This window comes from Panthera uncia, chromosome X (genome assembly GCF_023721935.1).
Source record: "Panthera uncia isolate 11264 chromosome X, Puncia_PCG_1.0, whole genome shotgun sequence".
Classification (NCBI taxonomy): Eukaryota; Metazoa; Chordata; class Mammalia; order Carnivora; family Felidae; genus Panthera; species Panthera uncia.
In genome coordinates, this window is record NC_064817.1 from 95,855,072 (window position 1) to 95,879,121 (window position 24,050).

The window sequence follows — 24,050 nt, forward strand, 5'->3', positions numbered from 1 at the left end:
CTTTAGTGATTTTTATTTAGTGTCATTATTGATGTATGGGTTTTTTTATCTACCAGTTTACCATGTACTTTCTTTTGGGCATGTCTTGGCTGTGTTCCTCTCTTTACCTTGCCTTGGATTCTTCTGAATTAAGTGTTATTTTTAAAAAAAATTTAATGTTTATTTATTTTTGAGACAGAGAGAGAGAGAGAGAGAGAGTGAGAGCGGGGGAGGGGCAGAGAGAGAGAGGGAGACACAGAATCCAAAGCAGGCTCCAGGCTTTGAACTGTCAGCACAGAGCCCAACGTGGGGCTTGAACCCACAAACCTTGAGATCATGACCTGAGCCTAAGTCAGATGCTTAACCAACTAAGCCACCCAGGCACCCCATAAGTGTTTTTTTTATTCTATTTCCTTTATTATCCTGTTAGTAATAAATCATTCATATTGTTTAGTGGTTACCCTAGAGATTACAAAATGCATCCTTGTCTCATTAAAGTGTAATATAAATTACTGCTTTTATTACTTCCCAAAGATACAAGGACCTCTTAATACTTTACCTCTATTCATTTTCCTCTTATATTTTGTGACATTGTTGCCAAGAATCTTGATTTTATGCATATTTAAAGCCACATAATATAGAATTACTCTTACTTTAAATGGTCAATATCCATTTAAGTTTACCTTTTCATGAGTTGACATTCTTTTTTTTTTTAAGTTTTTTCAATGTTTATTTATTTTTGAGAGAGAAGGAGACAGAGCATGAACAAGGGAGGGGCAGAGAAAGAGGGAGACACAGAATCCTTAACAGGGTCCACACTCCGAGCTGTCAGCACAGAGCCTGACTTGGGGCTTGAACCTACAAACTGTGAGATCATGACCTGAGCTGAAGTCAAACGCTTACCCAACTGAGCCACCCAGGCGCCCCAGGAGTTGTCATTCTTTGCTGCATTGCTGTACTTCTATCTTAGATTGTTTCTGTCCCATAAATATTTCCTTTTTAGTATGTATTTTAGTGCAAATTTGCTAGTAATTCTTTGTGCTTTTGTTTGTCTGAAGATGTTTTATTTTGCTTGCATGTGTGAAGATATTTTCATTGTAAATTGTATGGTGAGTTTGTAGGTATTTGCTTTCAGTCCCTTAAAGAACTATATTATTCTTCCTTTAGGCTTTCCTAGAAAATAAAAAATAACAAAAAAAAAACCCAGCTGTTAGTCTTATTGGTGCTCTTTGGAATGTAATGGAACTTTAAAAGCAATCCTTTGGCTAATTTTAAACATTGTCTTTGATTTATAGAAGTTTTACTGTCATGTGCTGTGTGTGTGTGTGTGTGTGTGTGTGTACATGTATATAGATATATATACTGCTTGTGTTCATAGATACCCTCTTATCTATGGTTGATTGTGTTAATCACCTTTGGAAAACTATCAGAAAGCTGTTGGCTGATATCATTCTAAATATTCTTTTGATCCATTCTCTCTCTTCTCTTCTTAGATTCCATTTACACATATAATAGACCTTTTGTATTTTTCTTTTTTTCCTTCCTATGCTTTACTCTGTACCTTTTTTACTAACCTGTCTTCCAGTTTAGTATTTGTCGATTCTGCTATGTATGATCTGCTGTTAAATCAATCAAATTCTTAATTGGGTTATTTTAATTTTTATTCATTTTAAAGCTTATTTCTAAGATTTTCATCTGATTATTTTTATTATTTATTTGTGAAAATTTCCATCTTTTTGTCCATATACTTGAAGATGCTCATCATAGTTCTTCATAAATCTGAATCTGATAGCTTCAGTATCTGGTTTACCAGTGGTTGTGTTTCTATTGACCATCTTTTCTCTTGGATTTCAGTCAGTTGGTCCTGTTTCATGCCATGCCTGTCAATTTTATGTTGAATAGTAGACATTATACAAGTAAAAATTAAGAGGCTCTGGATCCTATTGTCTTCCCTTAGAGAAGATACACCTTTATTCTTGCAGGAAGGTAGAGTATGGTCAAATTACCTAGATCGTATTGAGACTGGTCTGTTTACATTTTGATCTTTCTCTAGGATATATCCTTTTTAGAGTATTAGCAAAAAGCCTTGGTCATTTACCATGCTACTTTTTCCTTTGTAGGCCCTGAACTCTGTATTTTATCTCCTCTTACAGGTACTTTTTGTTTGGTTTTTCAGAATAACCCTCTTCACAAGTGCAGCTTATGACTCATAAAATTGTTTCAAGGGAAAAGTATGCATAGTATGTTAGACTTACTTCTCTGTAATTCCCTTTTCTCTGAACTGTTGTCCCTTAGATTATGGCTTTTTTAGTAGCCCTAAATGCAAATATTCGTGTTATAAGCCCAGAGAGACTGCTGCAAGCTCAAGAAATCTGCATTCTGTTAGCTTTCATCTTCCTTGCAAGAAATGGCAAATGTCCTAAAGTAAAATAGCCATAATTTTAGAGTTTCCTTCAATGTGTCTTCATTCTCCCTTGAGCTTGATGCCTCAAGTACTAGCTGCCTTTGCTGAACTCTGATGTATTCAAACAGTTCTTTGTGTTTTATATACTCCAATTTGTCTCCATTCTCTCATGAGTTTGATTCTTTAAGTCTTGGCTGTGCTTTTCTGCCTTCAAACCAATCTCTGCAATTTTTAATATAGCGTTATAATGTTTTCTTGGGGTTGTTTGATACCTGCTATTCCATCTAGGTCAGAAGGAGACTTTTAAACCTACATTTTAAAGTCTCTTCTTGCTACTTATAGAAATATAGGTTAACAACTATTTTCTTTTAGAACATTGGACATGTTATTACACTGTTTCAGTTAATAAGTTATCTATAGTCATTTTGTTAGTCCTGTGAAGCCAAAATGTCTTTTCTCTGGCTAGATTTAATATATTCCCTTTGTCTTTGATTGTTACTAGTTTTCTTATGATGTGTCTATGTATCATTTTATTTGTATTCATATTCCTGTGATGTATAGTACTTCTTGAATTTGTGGCTTAATGTCTTTTATCTGTTTGGGATATTTTCAGACGTTACATCTTCATTGTTATTTTTGCCCACTTTTCTTTCTCCTTTCCAATCATACATATTTATGATTGTTATATGTCTATCTATGTATTGTTGTGGTATTGGGTATATGTATGTTATATATTGTTATATATCATGGTTTATATATCTATACAATTATATGTATGTGTGTGTATATATATACATATATATGCTTTTTGCTTATTCATTTGTTTCATTTAGATTACACTTGTGAGTGAAATCATATGGTATTTGTCTTTTTCAATCTGACTTATTTCACTTAGTATAGTACCTTCTGTGTCCATTTATGTTGTCTCAAATAACATGATCTCATCTTTTCTATAGCTGCATAAACATTTATCTATTGATGGACATTCAAGTTGCTTCTATATCTTGGCTATTATACATAATGCTTTAATAAATATAGGGGTGCATATATCTTTTTGAGTTCCTGTTCTCATTTTCTTCAGGTAAATACACAATAGTGGAATTATTGGATCACATGGTATTTCTATTTTTTAATGTTTATTTTGAGAGAGTGTGAACAAGGGAGGGGCAGAGAGAGGGGGACAGAGAATCTGAAGCTGGCTTCGTGCTGACAGCAGCGAGCGAGTCTGATGTGAGGCTCCAACTCACAAACCGCAAGATCATGACCTGAGCTGAAGTCGGATGCTCAACCAACTGAGCCACCCAGGCACCCGGTGGTATTTCTATTTTTAATTTTTTGAGGAACCTCCATACTGTTTTGCACAGTGGCTGCACCAATTTACATTCCTACACCAATAGGGGGTTTCTTTTTCTCCACATCTTTGTCACCACTTGTTACTTCTTGTCTTTTTGATTTTAACCATTCTAACATGCATAAGGTGGTATCTGATTATTGATTTGATTTACATTCCATGATGATGAGTAATGTTGAACATCTTTTCATGTGTCTGTTGGTCATCTGTGTGTCTTCTTTGGAAAAAATGTCTGTTCAGGTCCTGTGCCCATTTTTTAGTTGGATTGTCTGGGTTTTTTGGGGGGTTGAGTTGTGTAATTATTTTTCATTATATATTTTGGAAACTAACCCCTGATTAGATATATAATTTAAATATATTGACTCATTCCACAGGTTGCCTTTTTCTGTTGTTGATTGTTTCCTTTGCTGTGAAAAAGCTTTTTATTTTTCCTATATATTTTTATTAAAACATTTTTTTCAAAAGCTTTTTATTTTGATGTAGTCTCAATAATTTAGTTTTGCTTTTGTTTCCCTTGCCTTAGGAGCCACATCTAGGAAAATGTTGCTACAACCAGTGTCAGAGAAATTACTGCCTGTGCTCTTTTGTACAATTTTTATGGTTTCAGGACTCACATTTAGGTGTTTAATCCATTTTGAGTTTGTTTTTGTGTATGGTGTTAAAAGGTGGTCCAGTTTCATTGTTTTACATGTAGCTGTCCAGTTTTTCCAGCACCATTTATTGAAGAAATTATCTTTTCACCATTGTATATTCTTGCCGCTATTGTCATATATTAATTGACCAAATAATTTTCTTTCTGGACTCTCTATTCTTTTATATTGATATACGTGTCTACTTTTATGCCAGTACCATACTGTTTTAATTACAACAGCTTTGTAATGTATCTTGAAATCTAAAATTGTGATGCCTCCAGCTTGTTTTTTTTTTTTTTTTTTCAAGATTGCGTTAGCTATTAGAGGTATTTTGGAGTTCCATACAAATTTTAGTATTATTCTAGCTTTGTGAAAATGCTGTTGATATTTTAATAGGGATTTCATTGAATCTGTAGATTGCTTTGAGTAATATCAGCTTTTTAACATTATTAATTTTTCTAGTTCATCAACATGGAATATCTTTCCATTTATTTGTGTCATCTTCAATTTCTTTCATGTTTTATAGTTTACAGAGGACAGGTCTTTGACCTAATTGGTTAAGTTTGCTCCTAAATATTTTATTCTTTTTGGTGCACTTATAAATGGTGTTGTTTTCCTAATTTCTCTTTCTGCTACTTTGTTATTCGTGTATAGAAACACTACTGATTTCTGGGTATTAGTTTTGTATGCTACAACTTTACTGAGTTCGTTTTTTATTTCTACTAGCTTTTTAGTGGTCTTTAGGATTTTCTATGTATAGTATCCTTAAACCTATTTTTTGAGTTCTTACTTGAATTAGTGTATCTCTAACTTCCAGAATTTCCATATGATTCTTAGTTTTTAGTTTTAGCTTTCTGCCAGTTTTTTTTCCTTCTGCCAATTTCTAAATTTTTTCTTTATATTCCTTAACTATAGAAGTCATAATTGATAATTCCAATATATAAATCTCCTATTTGTGTATTGGCAGGGTGTATTTTTTCTTTAATTTCTAAAATTCTTTATTTGTGTATAGTTGTTTATATTTTGCTTAAAGCCAAAGAATTGTGTATAAAATGTTAGATAAATTTGAGGTTTGGCACAGTGCTCTCATCCTCCAAAAATGACTTAATTTTCATTCTGGCAAATAGTTAAGTGAAGGCACTAACAATCCCAGATTTCTTTGAGTCCCCTTGTGAGGGCTTGTCTGGTCTAGTGCATCCTTACCCTGGAATGTAGCCCTCCGAATTCCCTACTGAAAGTCTTAGGTGTTTACTGGAATCCTCTTTTATTCATCCTGAACTAAAATTTGTAGTTTTTATGGAAAAATTAAATATACATTCTGTATTTAATTTACATTACATTATATTATTTTATATCAAAGTGTTATTTTTATGTTTTATCTAGATTTTCTTGGTGTCCTCAGTAGATGGATTGTTCTGAAAGTTACTAGGCTGCCAATGTTAGAAACATAAGTCTACGAAGACTAATGAAGTAAAGCTGGAGAGAGCCTGCAGAACTACCAACAAATCTGGACTTGAAGAAAACTTCAAGGTGAGTGAAAAATAAATTTCACAAGGCCTACTTTATTACAGTTATTTTAGTCAAATGTTTATATATAACGTATTTCATTATATGAAGGTGTTTATATTTTGAAAATACTGGCTGATGAATGAATGCTATAAACTTTTTAAAAACAAATTTTTAAAAAATATTTCCATTTGGCTTTTTTTATATAATGACATTTTTTTCAGTGCATGTGTGGGTGAGAAAATATGCTTATCCATCAGTGAATTATGGAGCACCTCTTATATGGAACATGTAATGCTGACTGTTATATAAGTTGACTATTCCTATAGGACATCCTGCTGTTTACACCATGAGCCCAAAGGCCAGGAGCCACTGTAGACCTACTGGCCAACAGTTAAAATAAGTTGCTTAATACCTAGGAAAGAATACAAAGAAGTATAACTACTATTATAAAAACCCAATCATAAAAGTAATAGTAAATGGCATAGCTGATCAAAGATTAGGATATTATTTTATTTTCATGTAGTAGTTCTAAGGAAGATTGTTTTCCTGAGGATTTGACTGATTATTGTAGCCTCATTAGTCCAGTGCTATACCAGCTAGCCCTTTTCAGATATGCTATTCGTAACGCCAATATGAGAACTGGAAGGAGAAAATTTAGCATACAGTAGGTAATCACCCTGTCATAATTCCCTTATTCTACATATATGTATTGAGTACCCCTTATAACCCAGATTTTTATGTGAGGTGCTTTGGCTATAAACCTATGACTCTGTTTTCATATTGTTTAAATATGCATATAAAAGTCATAGAAACAGATGAGATTTTTCATGGAGTTTAGGTGGAATAGAAAAGAAAGTGAGGCCAGAATTAGTTTGATTATCTGGAAGAAAACATGTAAGTCAAGAAACAGAAAGTAACTATGAATGAGACTGAAGTTCGTTAGGCAGGAATGATGGCACAATAGTTGCAATAGAAGGAAATTTTGGTATATGAGTGGTATTGGAGCTTTAGTTTTTTTTAAGAGCTGGAATCCTTCCTGAGGGGCACCTGGGTGGCTCAGTCATTTGAGCATCTGACTCTTGATTTCAGTTCAAGTCATAATCTCATCATGGTTTGTGGGTTTGATGAGCTCTGTGCTGACAACATGAAGCCTGCTTGGGGTTCTCTCTCTCTCCCTCTCCCTGCTCTTCCCCGGCTCATGCTTGCTTGCTCGCTCTCTCTCTCTCAAAATAAATTAAAAAACATTAAATATATATGTATAACAGGTGGAGTACTTCCTGATAATCATTTTCTATCCAATAAAGGGTTACAAGAATGATTATCTTATGTGGGTTGATTGTGAGTTTAAAGAGTCAAGAAAGCCGAAGCCAGGGATTTGGATGTGTGAACAACACAAATGTTGAGTTCCTATAGTCCGAAGCTGAATTGTGTGCTCGTAGCTATTATACAGGTAGGAAAGAACAGATGAGGATAACCGAGCAGGTAGCATAGGCCACACAGGGACAGGAGTGCTTACGTGAAGATGTATGAGTAATTGTGTGTAAGTGGCAATGTTAGCAGTAGACTTTCAGAAGATAGCAATTGATTTCTGTCATATTCTTATTATAGTATATCTAATTTGAGATCAGGTTCAAAAGAGCACCAGTAATCAGCAGACCATAATTTTTTTTTAATATATGAAATTTATTGTCAAATTGGTTTCCATACAACACCCAGTGCTCATCCCAAAAGATGCCCTCTTCAATGCCCATCACCTACCCTTCCCTCCCTCCTACCCCCCCATCAACCCTCAGTTTGTTCTCAGTTTTTAAGAGTCTCTTATGCTTTGGCTCTCTCCCACTCTAACCTCTTTTTTTTTTCCTTCCCCTCCCCCATGGGTTTCTGTTAAGTTTCTCAGGATCCACATAAGAGTGAAACCATATGGTATCTGTCTTTCTCTGTATGGCTTATTTCACTTAGCATCACACTCTCCAGTTCCATCCACGTTGCTACAAAGGGCCATATTTCATTCTTTCTCATTGCCACGTAGTACTCCATTGTGTATATAAACCACAATTTCTTTATCCATTCATCAGTTGATGGACATTTAGGCTCTTTCCACAATTTGGCTATTGTTGAGAGTGCTGCTATAAACATTGGGGTACAAGTGCCCCTATGCATCAGCACTCCTGTATCCCTTGGGTAAATTCCTAGCAGTGCTACTGCTGGGTCATAGGGCAGGCCTATTTTTAATTTTTTCAGGAACCTCCACACTGTTTTTCAGAGTGGCTGCACCAGTTTGCATTCCCACCAACAGTGCAAGAGGGTTCCTGTTTCTCCACATCCTCTCCAGCATCTATAGTCTCCTGATTTGTTCATTTTGGCCACTCTGACTGGTGTGAGGTGATATCTGAGTGTGGTTTTATTTGTATTTCCCTGATGAGGAGCGACGTTGAGCATCTTTTCATATGCCTGTTGGCCGTCTGGATGTCTTCTTTAGAGAAGTGTCTATTCATGTTTTTTGCCCATTTCTTCACTGGATTATTTGTTTTTTGGGTGTGGAGTTTGGTGAGCTCTTTATAGATTTTGGATACTAGCCCTTTGTCTGATATGTCATTTGCAAATATCTTTACCAATTCCGTTGGTTGCCTTTTAGTTTTGTTGTTTCCTTTGCTGTGCAGAAGCTTTTTATCTTCATGAGGTCCCAATAGCTCATTTTTGCTTTTAATTCCCTTGTCTTTGGGGATGTGTCAAGTAAGAAATTGCTGCGGCTGAGGTCAGAGAGGTCTTTTCCTGCTTTCTCCTCTAGGGTTTTGATGGTTTCCTGTCTCACATTCAGGTCCTTTATCCATTTTGAGTTTATTTTTGTGAATGGTGTAAGAAAGTGGTCTAGTTTCAACCTTCTGCATGTTGCTGTCCAGTTCTCCCAGCACCATTTGTTAAAGAGACTGTCTTTTTTCCATTGGATATTCTTTCCTGCTTTGTCAAAGATTAGTTGGCCATCCTTTTGTGGGTCTAGTTCTGGGCTTTCTATTCTATTCCATTGGAGCAGACCATAATTTTAATCTCAGGTTTGCCATCTACTACTGTGATAATTGAGGTGACTATATAATCCAAATTGGGGATCTTGGAGAATGAAAAAGGATATCATTCAAAACTACATCAAACGAACAGGTATAAGTTCAGACTGTCCAGGGCCAAAAGGTATATATTGTTATCATATGGGCAGTTCACATTGCATCACCTGTAAAATGTGGACAATGTCCACGTTAAATGCTTGATCGATTGATTGAGTGAATTACACTGTGTGAACGTACCAAATCCCTTAGTGAATGAGTGCTCAACAAATTGGAATATTGTGTGCTATCTTGGTCCAGGAACTGCAAGTTCATTGAAATCAGAGGTTGCACCTACTTTTTTCTTTATACCTCCATAATAATTAGTACAAAACTGTGCATTCAGTGGGTATCCAATAAGTGTAACTTTTTCTGTCTTTGTAACTTTATTTGTAGCAGACTGTAATATGCTTTCATGCCTTGATTATTTTGAATACAAAACTTATGTTGATATAGATAAGGAAATAGGAGTGGGAAAGTTTTATAAATTAGCAAACGTATGTGGACTGTTACGAAAACAAGGTTTTGAAATGACATTTAGGTTTGTATCAGTGCCTCAGGAACTGGAGTTCACCAAGTTCTTTTTCATTCAATCTCGTGAAGGGCTGTTCTGCCCTGTGGGCACTAAAACTGATTGGTCCCAGACAGATGGAACTATTTTGGGCATGACTCTGACTTCCATTTTGCCCATTCCTGGTGATACGTAACCCAAATACTATGTGTCAAGGACAAGCTTAAAGTTTCTCTCTTGGATGGTACAGAAATTTGGCGCAGGCAAACTTAGGGTTAATACTTGTCACTGATCTTGTCTGGATACTTGGCATTTCAGTCACCCTAGTGACTTAAACACTTTTCTTGAGGCACAGAGGAATAGGCATATTTTTTGTCATCCTTTTGGTAAACATGTAAGAATTAATTTAATGCTTGAATTACTTTACCATCCTCAGCGACTGTTTCTCATTCTCTTCTAAAATGGTCTTTCTTCATCCATGGCTGATCTCTTATCCGAGGCTGCTTCAAAAGTGACTTGACAGCTTACATCACTTGTTACACTAACCTCAGATTAATTTTGGTTTCTCTCCTGCCAATGGCTCTCCTTATTTTGCTATTTTAAAATTCTTCTATTACTTTTTTGATAATGAATGTAAGATTTTCAAACTTCCTCATATCAAAATATTTTATGACCCTACAGAATCATAGACATTAAAAACAGAATTGGAAGGGACCCTAAAGGCCATATCATCCAAACCCTTTCTCGTACTTCAAAAATTTGAATCCTCTCCACAACATTTACGATATATCTTTACACAGAATGCTTTGCGTTATTTGGGGATTTTCATCAAAGTCTACTTCTTGTTTTATCCCATTCCATCTTTAGGCTGGTATGACTTTAAATAGTTTTTTCTTGTATTAAACCTAAACGTGTAATGTTACCTATTGATCCTTGTAACTTCCCGGGGCTATACAGAAGAAAATGAAAGCAAGTCTTTAAGTATACTCAGAAGAATTTATCATGCCTTCTCCAGAATCTTCTCCAGGATAAATGTGCTGAAACCCTTTAGCATTTCTTTCTAAAACATGGCTTCAAGTTCTCCCCAGGGTTACCAACTTGTTTTGGTTTGATTTTTTGGTTTTAGTACTAAAAGTCCTGTATTCTGGGAACTCCCTTAATCCCCGGCAAACTGGCAATAGGTCACTTTAGTTTTCTCACTATCTTGGTCACTCTGTTTGGAACATACTCTGGTGTAGTGCTACTCTTTTCAAATGTAATACCCAGAAGTAGATACAGTACAACTCACCATTGAACAAAATTCAGTATTATCTGAGGCATTTATCCAATGCATTGCCTAAAGAAACATTATTTTTTCATCCAAGTCCAATGGTACCTGGTGATTTATAAATTATCTTTTTTAAGCATACCAGAGTATGAGATACCTACTAAAATCTATCTAGGCAGCAGAATTTATATTTGTTTCAGCAGAATAATTGACATACACTATCGAATTCATTTCAGGTGTACAACATAGTGATTTGATACTTATATGCATTATAAAATGTTTACCAGAGTAAGTGTAGTTACCATCTGTTGCCATACAAAGTTGTTATAATATTATTGACTATATTCCCTAAGCTGCACTGTACATTCCCAAACCATTTTTACTAAGCTTCCTATGTCTCTGTATCTTCACACACTCTTTATTTCCTTACAGTACTGGGAAAGATCAAACTAAGTGGTTTACCAAAACACTAGCTATTTTTAGGTAGATAGTCGGTGCTGCTATGTAGGGTTACTTTGACTGAACTTCCTAATTTGTGTCTTCTGCATCAAGCTCAGTCTTTTCTTTAACGACTTCTTTTCAGCATTGTATGTATGCATATTTAGGGAAAACCCTATATTTCCATGGAAACCAACATATATGGGAAATACTAGAAGGAGAGATCAGGTCTTATGTCAGATTTTCATTAAGCCTATAGTAATTTGAATTAGGTTTTGGCCAGATTGAACCTTCCTAAATTGTGTATTTGCATGGTCATCATGAAACCAAGAGAAATACCTAGATACAAACATACTATAATTGAAAGATGAAAATTCTTGAATTATGTGTTAATTTCCAACTCACTGCCATGTTAGTTATTTGTGATGTAATGAAATTGAAATTAACAACCATCTATCCTGGGTACTCCCATGTTCATATCAGCATTAGTCATAGTGGCTAGGTTATGGAAACAACATAAGGCCGCTTTGACAAATCAGTGGATAAAGAAACTGTGAGCCTGGAGAGCATTATGCTAAGTGACATAAGCCAGACAAAGAAAAACCAATACCACATGATACCACTTATATGTAGAATCTTTTTTTAAAAAGAAAAGTCAATGGGCCGCCTGGGTGGCTCAGTCGGTTAAGCGTCCAACTTTCAGCTCAGGTCATGATCTCACGGTTCATGGGTTCCAGCCCTGCATCAGGCTCTGTGCTGACAGCTCAGAGCCTGGAGCCTGCTTCGGATTCTGTGTCTCCCTCTCTCTCTGCCCCTCCCCTCTTGCACTCTGTCTCTTAAAAATGAATAAACGTTAAAAAAAAAGAGTATAAACTTTCAGTTATGAATAAGAACCGAGAATCTAATGTATAACATGGTGACTATAGTTGACAACATTGTATTATATAATTAAAATTTGTTAAGAGTAGAACTCATATGTTCCTACCCAAATTTTCAAAACTAGGTAAGTATGGGAGGTGATGGATATGAGATGTTTTATCAAACTCAGTTGGCAAGAATCTTTTCACCATCAAAACATTGCATTGGCCACTTTAAACATCTCACAATTTTATTTGTCAGTTATACTTCAATAAAGATGGAAAAAATTTTAAATCCTCTGTATACAAAGGTCTAAAGCAAACATCACAAACTGACAGCCTATGGGTCAGATCCAGCTTGTGCTCGTGGACATTTGTGTGTGTGTGAATCCAGATAGTAATGGTCTTCTCAGCATTTTGTTTGTTTTATTTTTCATTGAGTTGCTTTCAAATAATTAAAAAGCCAGAGATTTCACATAAGCATCTGGATTTTCAGGTTCTTTAAAACAATTGGAACATCTGGCAACACTTTGCCCATATTTATGATAATGATCTGCTGGAACTGAGAGTAGCTGCTTTTATATATATATATATGATGCCTTACAACTCCCGACAATCCCTAGCACAGCCAGGTATCTTCACCCACACTGGCTTCTACTCTAAAGGCATTGGATACTGAAAATCCATCTAAGTTTTCATCCCTTTGAACTATTTCTCGGTTTTCCATATGTTCCACTCCAAAAAATATGTGTTTTTAAAAAAATATTTATTTTTGAGAGAGCACAAGCAGGGGAAGGGCAGAGAGAGGGGGAGAGAGGATCTGAAGTGGGCTCTGTGCTGACAGGCTGACAGCAGCGAGTCCGATGTGGGGCTCGAACTCACGAACTGTGAGATCATGACCTGAGCCGAAGTCGGACACTTAACTGACTGAGCCACCCAGGTGCCCCTGTGGTTTCTTTTAGCCATTCTTAGCAAAAGCAAAAAAGTCATAGGAATTTCTTTTCCTGGAGATGTCTGTCATAATGCCAGGATAAAGTATGTTAACACGTTTGAGGCAATTATATAACAAGTATTTTAGACTGAATTTATGGCCCCAACTTTTCATGTCTCCCTGTGTCAATATCATCTGGCAGTGCCTTCTCATATTAACTCTGAGTTTGACCATGAAACTTGTTTTGGCCAATGAAATGTTAGAAAATTTGACATAATCAGTGGCTTGAAAAAATATGTGGTGTTTCCACTTCTCTTTTTTCTTGGCCTTTACCATGATAAAACTCCCAGACTAACCTACCGGATAAGGTGAGACACGTGGCCCAGTCATGGCTTTTACCCTGGTTGACAGTCAGCCAGCTTTCAAACCTGTGAGTGAGTTCAACCAAGACCAGAAGAATGACCCAAATAAGTCCATCCTAAATCATTAACTCACAGACTTGTATGCTAAATAAATGCTTAGTGACTTAAATCTCTGAGTTGGAGTTGTTTTGTTATATTGCATTATTATAGTGGTAGATAACAAATACAGAAATTTGTTTTTAGAAACAAAGTATTATAATAAAAATATAAATATGTGTCAATTGCTTTGTGAAAGGTAGTGGGGAGAGACTGGAAAAACAGCATTGAAAGAGAGGAGGCTGGAAAAATAGTGAGGAATCTGCTATAGCAGCCTAGATAAGTGGCAAACTATGTTATCTACTGGTGAAGCATTTGGTAAAATATGGTAACTTAGAATATAGAAAATATACCAACTTAACCTTTATACTTTAGTAAAGATATTTCTAGACAGAATGTTGAAAATATCACCTGCTCTTACTAGCTGCATGTGATAAGGTGCAAATAGAAAAAGATGCATTAAAGAAAGAACTGAACAGTTTGTGAGTAAAATTTAGAGAATACAAGAACTTAATGGATTAGAAAAAAGTATTTTTTTCTTATTTCTACTCTCTTAGTCTAGATCAAATCCAAGGAGCTGCCAGAAACATGTGGTCTTAGTATTAAAGACTGAAAGAGGTTTGTCAGACTGTGTTAAGACTTTTGAATAAATTAAGGTGTTGCTAAGTAGGCCCTCTCAACTAGACAAAAGTGTTTCCAGAAGTTTTAAGGGCATTATCTTACAGCACCCCAAGAAGCCCAAAGAAACACTGATAAAATCGAGAGAGAGCCTTACTTCAAAAGGAATTATGGTTGTGGCTTTTGCCAATGGAGTGGACTTAAACTTTATTTTTATGACGCTCAAGAGGTTTTAAGGGAGTTGTATGGGCAAAAGTGCTACCATACTGGATTAAAGGAGAATGAAATTGTATGAAACTCAGAAAAGCACTTGGCCTTTAGTATTTTATGAGCAAGAAGCAGGCTAAAAAGTTGCTCAGAAAGCATATTTTTAAATGCCCTCTTCAAAAGTGACCAAGGATAATGGAAAAAGAATAATATTTTGAATAAAGTTATGGAAAAAGAATAATATTTTGAATAAAGTTAAGGGCCATGGAGAACAATGGACTGGTGGTCCACTCTTAGGAAGCATGATGGGGTATAGTTAAGAAACATCCCTACCCTACCTTGTAGGGTCCTGGCCACATTTGTCCAGTGGAAATTGTTATACATGTATACTAGGGCTAGGTGCTTCCTATATTATTCCCTTTCTGAAAGAGAGCATTTTTGTAATTATCTGGTCCCTCTGTCATCACTGAACGTTGGGTATGTGAGTGGCCAATAAAGTATCATTTTAGTTCATTGGGCTTTGAATCCTCATCTGAGGAGCCATATCAGTACCTGATTGTAGATCACAAGATAATGGATTTTGGACCGGATGGTGTGACTAAATGGGATGTTTGAGATCTTTTGAGGGAAGCATGTTTTGCATGTAGGAAGGATGTGAATAATTAATTGTGAAAAGAGTGGAATATGATGCATAGTTTAGACTGCTGCTACATGTGGCCTCGACACTCCTATCATGCAACTACCAACCACCAACCACTAGACATATGAATAAACCCATCTAAGACCAGGAGAACCATCTGTCTGAGTTCAGCTTAAATTGCCAGACACCTGACCTAAATAAAAGCTTCTTATCTTAAAGCCCCTGTGGTTGTTACACAGCATTATCATGGCAATAAATAACTGATAAAAACAAGTTACTGTATAATCAAGGGAGGGATGGAGGGAATAATCTATATCGTTTGTCATTTGATGCCCATAGATAATGAGGAAGCCTCCTTTTTCTGAGCTACTACATCTTATATCAGTATATTTCAATAATCCAGCTATTTACAAATAGAGCAAACTATGGCTTGGATTTTATTACAATGACTGATTCAGTTCATTTAGCAAAAATTAAATTTGACACACCCAAAGCCTAACCAAAAGCAGGATTTCATAATTCTGCCTTTATTCTAATAATTTTGAAAAGGGCTTTACAAAGTGAAAATCATTATGACAAAAGGTGCTTCAGAAAAGGAAATGGTTGGGGAAAAGGACGTCAGTACCAAAATGCCTCCAGTTGCTAAACCACCAAAGTAGGCATTAAGACTCTTTGGAATATAGGGACTCGGATTCCAGTTCTATAACCATTTTTCTGAGCTTTAGTTTTCCCATCTTTTAAATGGCAATGGTACTATATAACTTGAAGGGCTGTCCTAAAAATAAGAAGTAATATGTGTAAAGTACTTGACATATAGCAGACACAAATCAATTATTAATATCTTCTCAGAATTCTTTAACTTTGCACCATTTTCTCTTGAAACCCTGAAAGCAAAAGATGTCTGTAGATAAAATATAGCATATACAAAATGTCAGAAGAAACTGCTTTCTTCACCATATAAATGCAGAGCTCAGCTCACTTATTTCAAGCGTCCATCACATTTCTACCTGTTTCAGGGGTTAGGCTCCATTCCTGGATGGGACTCAAATGCACTGGGATGGTAGAGCAGACACTTTGAGTTCAAATTCCTTCTTGGCCATCTTGTTAATTGGGTAACCAAAGGCAAATTACCTAACCTCTCTAAGCCTCAGTGTCTACATTTATATAGGCTTCTGTGAATATTAATTGAGGTAATCAATGTAAAGTACTAGCAAGACATAGGAAACAAAACATGACTCTGCTAATATTGATAATTATTCTTTGTCATCTTATAATAATATTACCACAGTATTAGGGTTTGAGTGATATTTTCAGCTTTGTCGTTGTTGTTATATTAGCCATGGCCCAGCCTGCATTCTTTTATGGCTTTCTGAGAATTGGAGCTCCTACTGAGAAATTTTCAAGCTTTCAGAAATCTTTCTGCCTTCTGAATGCTAGTTCCTGTGAATGTTTCCAAAGGCAAAATGGCATTTCAGGAGCAATGATAAGTGTACTTCCAAAATAGAATACACACTAAGCAGTTTCCTAGGACAGAATAATGTCCTGGTGAGAGCAGCTGGGCTGGTTAGGGGAACAAATGGTCAAATGTAATTCCTGAGGATGTTCTGTGAGGCTGAGGGCAATAGCAACCTCATGAGCTTTTTTCTTTGATACTTTTTTAGTTTCCCAAAGTGATTGGCCCCTTTCTCCTGAATGTGGAAGCTTTGTGCTCAAAAGTGAGGGCAATTTCCTGAAGATTATTGGTAATACTTTATGATCATTCAGCATCAGTGACAACTTCCACTGTTTGGAAAGAGTCTACAGAAATTTTGAAGATATCCCAGAGAGGAGAAATACACTCTCACAATGAATTCCTCTGTTGTTTTTGGAAATTTATTAATTTGTGTGTGTGTGTGAACCCCCTGTACTTTCTTTCCTGTCAGCTTTATTTCCCCATGTTGCTCAGCAAAAGGATACTCATTATAAAGATGGTTGTCCTCTGTGATCAGCCTATATGAATCATTCACATCATATGTCCAGAGCCTTTCTTCTCCTTACTGGTTGGGGCCAGTGGCCAGAAATTGAGAAAAATATTTTACTTTCAGTTGGCTCCACCCTGGAACTGGGTGCACATCCAAGTACTGAGAAGAAGAATTGCTGAGTTGGGAACCTGAAATCGGTGCTTCTTCTATGCATGTGGTAGTGACATGGGAGCTTTGCTTCAGGTGTTTACCTTTGTTCCCAAACCATTACATAGGTCTCTGAAAGATAGTGACCATGAATATGTTTTGTAACCTCCTTTCCCAGTCTAGAGGTAGATACATATAAAGGTATATTCAAAGAATATTTAAAAATATACTTTCCTTTTATGTGAAAAAGGAGTTACATGTCTATCTTGTCCTCTAAAACCATAACATCTCCAGTTTGTCCACGCTATTATATAATGGCCATAAGCAAATGCACCTTTTATGTTCCAGGTACTAGGTGAGAAACTTTGGTATCTCATTTAATTCTCTAAACAGTTCACAAAGTAGCTGTTGTTATCCTCATTTTACTGATGTGGATATTCAAATAAGGCATGTGACAGAAGAAAGGTTGTAATCTAGCCTTTTCTGATTCCAAACCAATGGTTCCACCCTAAAATATCATCTTGCTCAGCTATAAGCTAGTGCTTCCATGAAACTAAGGTGCCCAGATCAACCGTCTTTCAAGTCACTTCCAAAGCTTCAGTCAGAGGTATACTGATGTGGGGTGAAAGGCAGTCTCAAGTGACTCCTCAGTGGTAATAGAATTTTCCAGGATATGAGAAGTTAGAGAATATGATGAGTTTCTGCAACTTTGGTTCTACCCCGGGACAATAGCAATGCTTGTTCCAGACTAATTTTTTGAGTGTACAACTCTAAAGCGTACCTTTCTGACCATGAGAATGCAGATACAGGGCATAGGATATGTATGGTAAGTGGTGGTCGATGAGGCTGAACATGTAGGCAGGTGGCATATCCTCTTTCTTTGCCATGCTAAAGATTTTGAACATCATTCTGAAGATAACAGGAAGTCATTGAACAATTATAAGTAAAGCAGTTACTGGGTCAGATATATGTGCTAAAAGATCACTGTCTCTAATGGCAGTGATAGATATAAATTTAAAATGGAAGTTCATGGGGTGCCTGCATGGCTCAGTGAGTTAAGCGTCCAACTTCGACTCAGGTCATGATCTCATGGTTTGTGAGTTCGAGCCCTTCATTGGGCTGTCTGCTGTCAGCACGGAGCCTATTTCAGATCCTCTGTCCCCTTCTCGTGCTTGCTCTAGCTCTTTCTCTCTCTCAAAAATGAATAAACATTTTTTAAAAAAGTAAAATAAAATGGAAGTTCCTATAGCCATATAATTGAGAAGAAGGCTGTGTAATAGTTATGCGGAGAAATAAATAGGGGTCAGTGAGGATGGAATGTATGGGGCCAATAACTCAGGTTTTTCTGATGTTGAACTGACTAGAGTTAGTGATCACCTGACTATAGGTTATAAAAGAAAGAAAGGAGTGTAGGACAAACATTTAGATTCTTAAGTGGATTCCCAAGCGTATGGGGATACATTTATCATGATTATAAATACAAGAGGAGTAGATTTAGACTGTCTGGGGGTGGAGGAAATGATTATAAATTTAGTTTTCAAAATGTTGAGATTGAGTTATGTATGGGACATAGTGAAAATGTTGTTAAACAGTGTGGTGCAAAAATCTAGTTTCACGAAGTGGGTTGGACTAGAAATGAAGCTCTCAGAGTCATCGTGCATAGGTGATGATAGAATTCTTAGCAATGAATGAATGAGATGGCTGAGGGGAGAGAGTGAGGAGTGAGAAGGGTGTTTAGGGGGAGCCAAAGAGAGAAGTCTGGGGATGATCTGTCGTTACAGTGTGAGTGTTTTAGTCAATCAGTGGGCATCTTCATGAACCAACAGCATGTTAACATAATACAAGGCATAATAAGGGTGGAGGAGGAATAATACAGTAATAAAAGATATAGCTGTGATCATGAACTGCCTTGGTAAATCCTTTTATGTTAGATATTATGTGTCCTACGAGAAAAGAAGTGTTATCATGGAAACCAAGAGAGCACCAATATTAAGAAGGACTGGTGAGCACTATGCAAAGTCAAAGAGAGATGGGGATGGAAACACATTATTGGAATACACCTTAGGTGTTTGAGGGGAGCACTTGGTTCTACTTTAAGAAGGTATGGGGAGGGGCGCCTGGGTGGCTCAGTCGGTTAAGCGGCCGACTTCGGCTCGGGTCATGATCTCGCGGTCTGTGAGTTCGAGCCCCGCGTCGGGCTCTGTGCTGACAGCTCAGAGCCTGGAGCCTGTTTCAGATTCTGTGTCTCCCTCTCTCTGACCCTCCCCCGTTCATGCTCTGTCTCTCTCTGTCTCAAAAATAAATAAACATTAAAAAAAATTAAAAAAAAAAAGAGGATATGGGGAATGTTCAGTAAGAGATTAAAGCTGTGATTGTTTATTACCTAACAGTTGTCCTAGAGATTCCAGTGAAAAGACTGGGAGTCACGTAGGCAGTGAGAAACTGCAGAGTAGTAAGAGGAAAAGTGTATAAGAGTAGAAAGTTGGGTGAAGTTCCATTTTACCTAATATGATGCTATTCTTATAGAGGTATAAGTTTGTGTTTCTAGTAAGATTAAGGGCAGAATGAAGTTTGTGATCTTTTGAGACAGCTGATCTAGCTTAAGGGCATAGTATGAGACAGAGGAATAGATTTTCTCTGGTAATTAACCCACATGAAGGTTGAATTTGTCTTTTTTTTCCATCTAGGGTTACCTAAATGTGATGGCCAGCCCTAAGTATTTGTTCTGAGACAGTCAACACCATTCCTTAAGCACACACTATGTTGATCTCAAAATTAGCTAAGGTAAAGGGGTAGAGAGCTTTAAAAAAAGAAGCATGGAAGCTGTAGCTATATTAGGGAATACATTGGTGTGTGCTTTTCTGTTAGATACCTCATGTCCATCGAGGATATATGTCCATATGCACAGAACATATATGAGTATGAATTGAGGAAAGTTTGAGACTGGAATAGAAATTTGGCATTAGATGATTAAGGTGTCCTAGTTTAGAGTAAAAAGGGAAGGATTCAGGAAAAATGATTCAAGAGAAGCAGGATTTTAACAGAAGTACAGGCAAAAGAAAGCTTACTGAGATAGGCCTAGAAAGACTGAGAGAAAAGAATCACCTCAGTGAGTTTGATTGAATTAGGAGATTCATCTAGCCCAGTGTTTGTTAACATTTGGCATATTCAACAGTTAGAGGGCTTTTACTACACATGGTACTCCCACTTTCAGGTAAGTATAAAAAGTAATTACAATTTTTAAATAACAACAAAATAATATTTTTAATTAATTTATTGCTTGTAAACTTTCACAGATGTGACTATAGCCTGTTCAGTTACAGCCTGACCTATTGAGTCGTCTTTTCTTAGACTTTATTTCTATGAAGTTTAAAAAATTTTAATTTTCTTGCAGTATTCCCCTATGAAATATAATTATGTGTCATGACTCCATCAAATATTGGTACATATTTGTATCAAACTTAGATCCCAAAACTATTAAAAAGATATTTCTCATTTAAGAATGCTTTCAGCACTTTGTCAGTAGCTAAATTGATGAACATATCATATGTAAAAGTCGGATGGTTACATGTTCACACTGTCTGATAGATATAAATGGATTGCTAATCTGCTTTCTGGTTTTTTTCAATTCTACAAAATGTGTCTTAATCTTTTGCGAAATTTAGATATGGTTTTTAAATATAGCCAAAGAAGTGTCATTGATTTCTTTCTCTGATGAGTAAAGAATATTACAAAATGTTCCAAAAGATTCAAACTCTTGGTAATCAAGCTCTTTGTATCATAGTTGAGTTTTTTAAATACAGTCCTGCTATTTTATTTTCAACATCTAAGTAAGCAAGCTATCTGATCTCTGAAATGATAGGTTATATATAGGAAATTCATGATAATGGATCACTATTGAGGTATGCCAATTGAGCAAACTGTTTGAAATCATAGAAATTCATCTTCAACCCACCTCATCATTTTTGTCTGTTTCCTTAAAATCATCATATATGCAAAGTCATGTGTGCTATCATATATATATATATATATATATATATTATATATAACCATGATTTGCATTTATGACTGTTCTGAGCTACAGTATTTATATCTGTATTTTTACCATTACTTTCATGTTTTGATGTACAAATTTTGCACCATTGATCCACTTTTGTCATTTGGGGATTTAACAAAATAATAAGAATTCAAAAGGAAAATATAATAAAGGAAAATAGTAATAAATTATTTGAATACATATTAATGTATATGAAATGAATCATGTTAAATGTTAGCCAAAAAAAGTAGTTATAATTCTAACACATTTCTCTTTTTAAAAAATTTATTTATTCTGAGAGAGAGAGTGTGTGAGCAGGGGAGGGGCAGAGAGGGAGGGAGACACAGAATCCTAAGCAGACTTTGTGATGTTAGTGCAGGGCCCCACATGGGGCTCAGTTCAAGAAACCATGAGATCATGCCACCAGCCAAAAATCAAGAGTCAGACATTCAACTGACTGAGCCACCTGGGCGCCCCTCACATTTCTAACCTTTAAGAATACAAGAATTTCTAAGACTGTAATAAGATTTCTCTGTGGGGCGCCTGGGTGACTCAGTTAAGTGTCTGACTCTTGATTTTGGCTCTGGTCATGATCCCAGGCTTGGGGGATCAAGCCCCATGTCTGGCTCTGTGCTGACAGTGTGGAACCTGCTTGGGATTCTCTCTCACCCTCTCTCTCTGCCCTGCCTCTGCTCATGCTGTCTCTTTCTCACTCAAAATGAATAAACTTAACAAATAAAAATTTCTCTGAAAATCACATGTATCTTATATTTTACATTTATAAAATGTATATCTACAAACAATACATAGATACTAAGTAATTCACTCACTTATTACTGTACTCAATGCTATGGTAGTAATAAAGGCAGTGATGGCAAGAACACATGACTGTGACTCACCCCAAGGAGCACACAGTCCTCTGAATAAGATATATACTTTCATATGAAATGAATCATATTCAGCAGTTGAATGTTTCGTCATCTCCCTTCACCGTCTTTGCAACATGGTGGACTTAAATTAGATCATTTGTTTTAAGAAGAATAAAGCCAGATATAGGAGCATCCACATGGGGAGACATAATTCCCCCTTCACTTTTCCATACCTTTCAGTGGGGAAAACAAAGCGTGTGGTATAGTGGAAAGGGTACTAAACTAGAAATCACTCTAGATTTTAGGCCTGACTTTATCACTTAGCAACTATGCAATTCAGAAATCCCTTCACCTTGTAGAGATAATTGTCCTTATATGTGAAGTGTAGTTGGTAGATTTGACCAGATGCACTATCTATAGCTTAAGCTATTGACAATTCTGTGATCCATGGATCCCTTGCTATTCCATATGGAAGTTTTTGTGAAAATCTCTACCTAGAGTAACTTTTTTTTTTTTTTGTATTGAGAATTTTCTTTGGAAAAAAATATTCTCCTTTTTCTCTTGGTGTGTAAACAGAAAATGATTTCCATCCTGTGAACTAGGGGGTGTAAAATTGTAACTTCTCCCTTCATTTGTTTCAGGAGGTAGTTATTCCTCTTTATTAAGCAACCTCATTACTTAATTGCCAGCTGTGGGGGCCTTTCTTTTCCCCAGCCTCTCATTTTGTTTGACATATGTCAGCTTGTTTTTCTTTTATAAGACACATGACAGATAATGAGAATTATTTCTTATTCCTGAAATTTGTGATCTAAATTCTTTCCCATTCATTTCATCAGAGAATCTGCCTAATTTGTAATGAGTCCCTGTGTTGAGGCTAGCAACAATGTCAGTGAATTAAAATGAAACAATCAGGAAATGACAGCTGAACAGATGTCCACTAATAAACGTGCATAATGGGCCAGACCCCAAATCCCCACCTTGCTCTGGGGCACCACCAAAGTGCCATTGGCTCAATATTTGGACTGCCCTGAGAGTCACCAAATCCCCATTTCCAGGAGTATAACTTGAGAAGGATTTCCCTGGATGAGAATTGAAAAAAGAAATGCCCGGATGTATCCCATCTGTCAGCTCATTAACATGCAGAAATGGTTGAATATTGCCTTACCTCACTGCCACTCCCTCCCTGGCACACCCAGAATCAGCGGAAAAGGAAAAGGTAGGGAAAGAACAAGTTGTTTATTAAAAAGGAAACATAACTGGAGCAAGAGACAAAAGTATAATCTTTCTAACTTCTCATAAAATTGACAGAAGATTATAAGGGAAAAAAGGTGTCTATTCTTTGCATTTTTCAGAGTAATAATTCTTTACAGACATGGAGTATGTGTAGAAAATGAATCTCAAGCAACATGCAGCGACCTGCTTAATGTCCATAATATATAAGTACAAAGTTAGGTTTATAGCTCAAGTCCTTTGAATTCCAGTCCAGGGCTTTTCATTAGACCTCACTCATGCATTGATGTTATTTTAAGTTTATTTATTTATTTATTTTGAGAGAGAGAGAGAGAGAGAGAGCGCGTGAGAGAGCGAACTGGGGAGGGGCAGAGAGACAGAGAATCCCAAGTAGGCTCCATGCTGTCAGCTCTTCAAGAGACAGTCGCCCAACTGACTGAGTCACCTAGGCGCCCTGCATTGATGTTTTCTTTTTGCTAAAGACCAAGGAACCTTACCTGGACTACAGCACACAACTGCTACCATCTGCTCTTTTAAAATTGGGTTAACATTGACCTACAAGCCACCACAACTTTCCTGGAGCCCAAATAAACTAAGCTGTTAAACAATATATTTTAATCATGTAGAATAACCCAGTATCCAAAGACATAGTTTGCCTAACAAGGGAAAACTTTACCCTGCCCTCATTCTCTGTGAGACATGAAGGTTATTTGAACAAATCCTAGCATCATGCTTAAGAATTTAGACTTGAGTGTTACTAAGATCAAGATTAGAATCCTAACTCTGTCACATGTTGTTAAACTTTGGGCAGATTACTTTGCCTCTCTGAACATCAATTTCTTCATCTGTAAAATAGGGATAAATAATGTGTCCTTCAGAGAGTTATTTATGAGGACTAAGGAAATGGGAT

At 36.4% G+C, this 24,050-nt stretch overlaps 1 long non-coding RNA gene and 1 other non-coding gene across 2 annotated transcripts in view; one reads left to right on the forward strand and one right to left on the reverse strand.

Moving 5' to 3' along the window:
* Positions 1-277: 277 nt before the first annotated feature.
* Positions 278-362, reverse strand: TRNAL-UAG (transfer RNA leucine (anticodon UAG)). Its single transcript has one exon. It is a non-coding gene; the product is annotated as a tRNA-Leu (tRNA).
* Positions 363-5,755: 5,393 nt separating this feature from the next.
* LOC125931943 (uncharacterized) overlaps positions 5,756-24,050 on the forward strand; it is a 406,782-nt gene continuing 388,487 nt past the window's right edge. The window contains exon 1 of the long non-coding RNA XR_007460510.1: positions 5,756-5,896. This is a non-coding gene — a long non-coding RNA (uncharacterized LOC125931943). The remainder of the gene's footprint in view (positions 5,897-24,050) is intronic.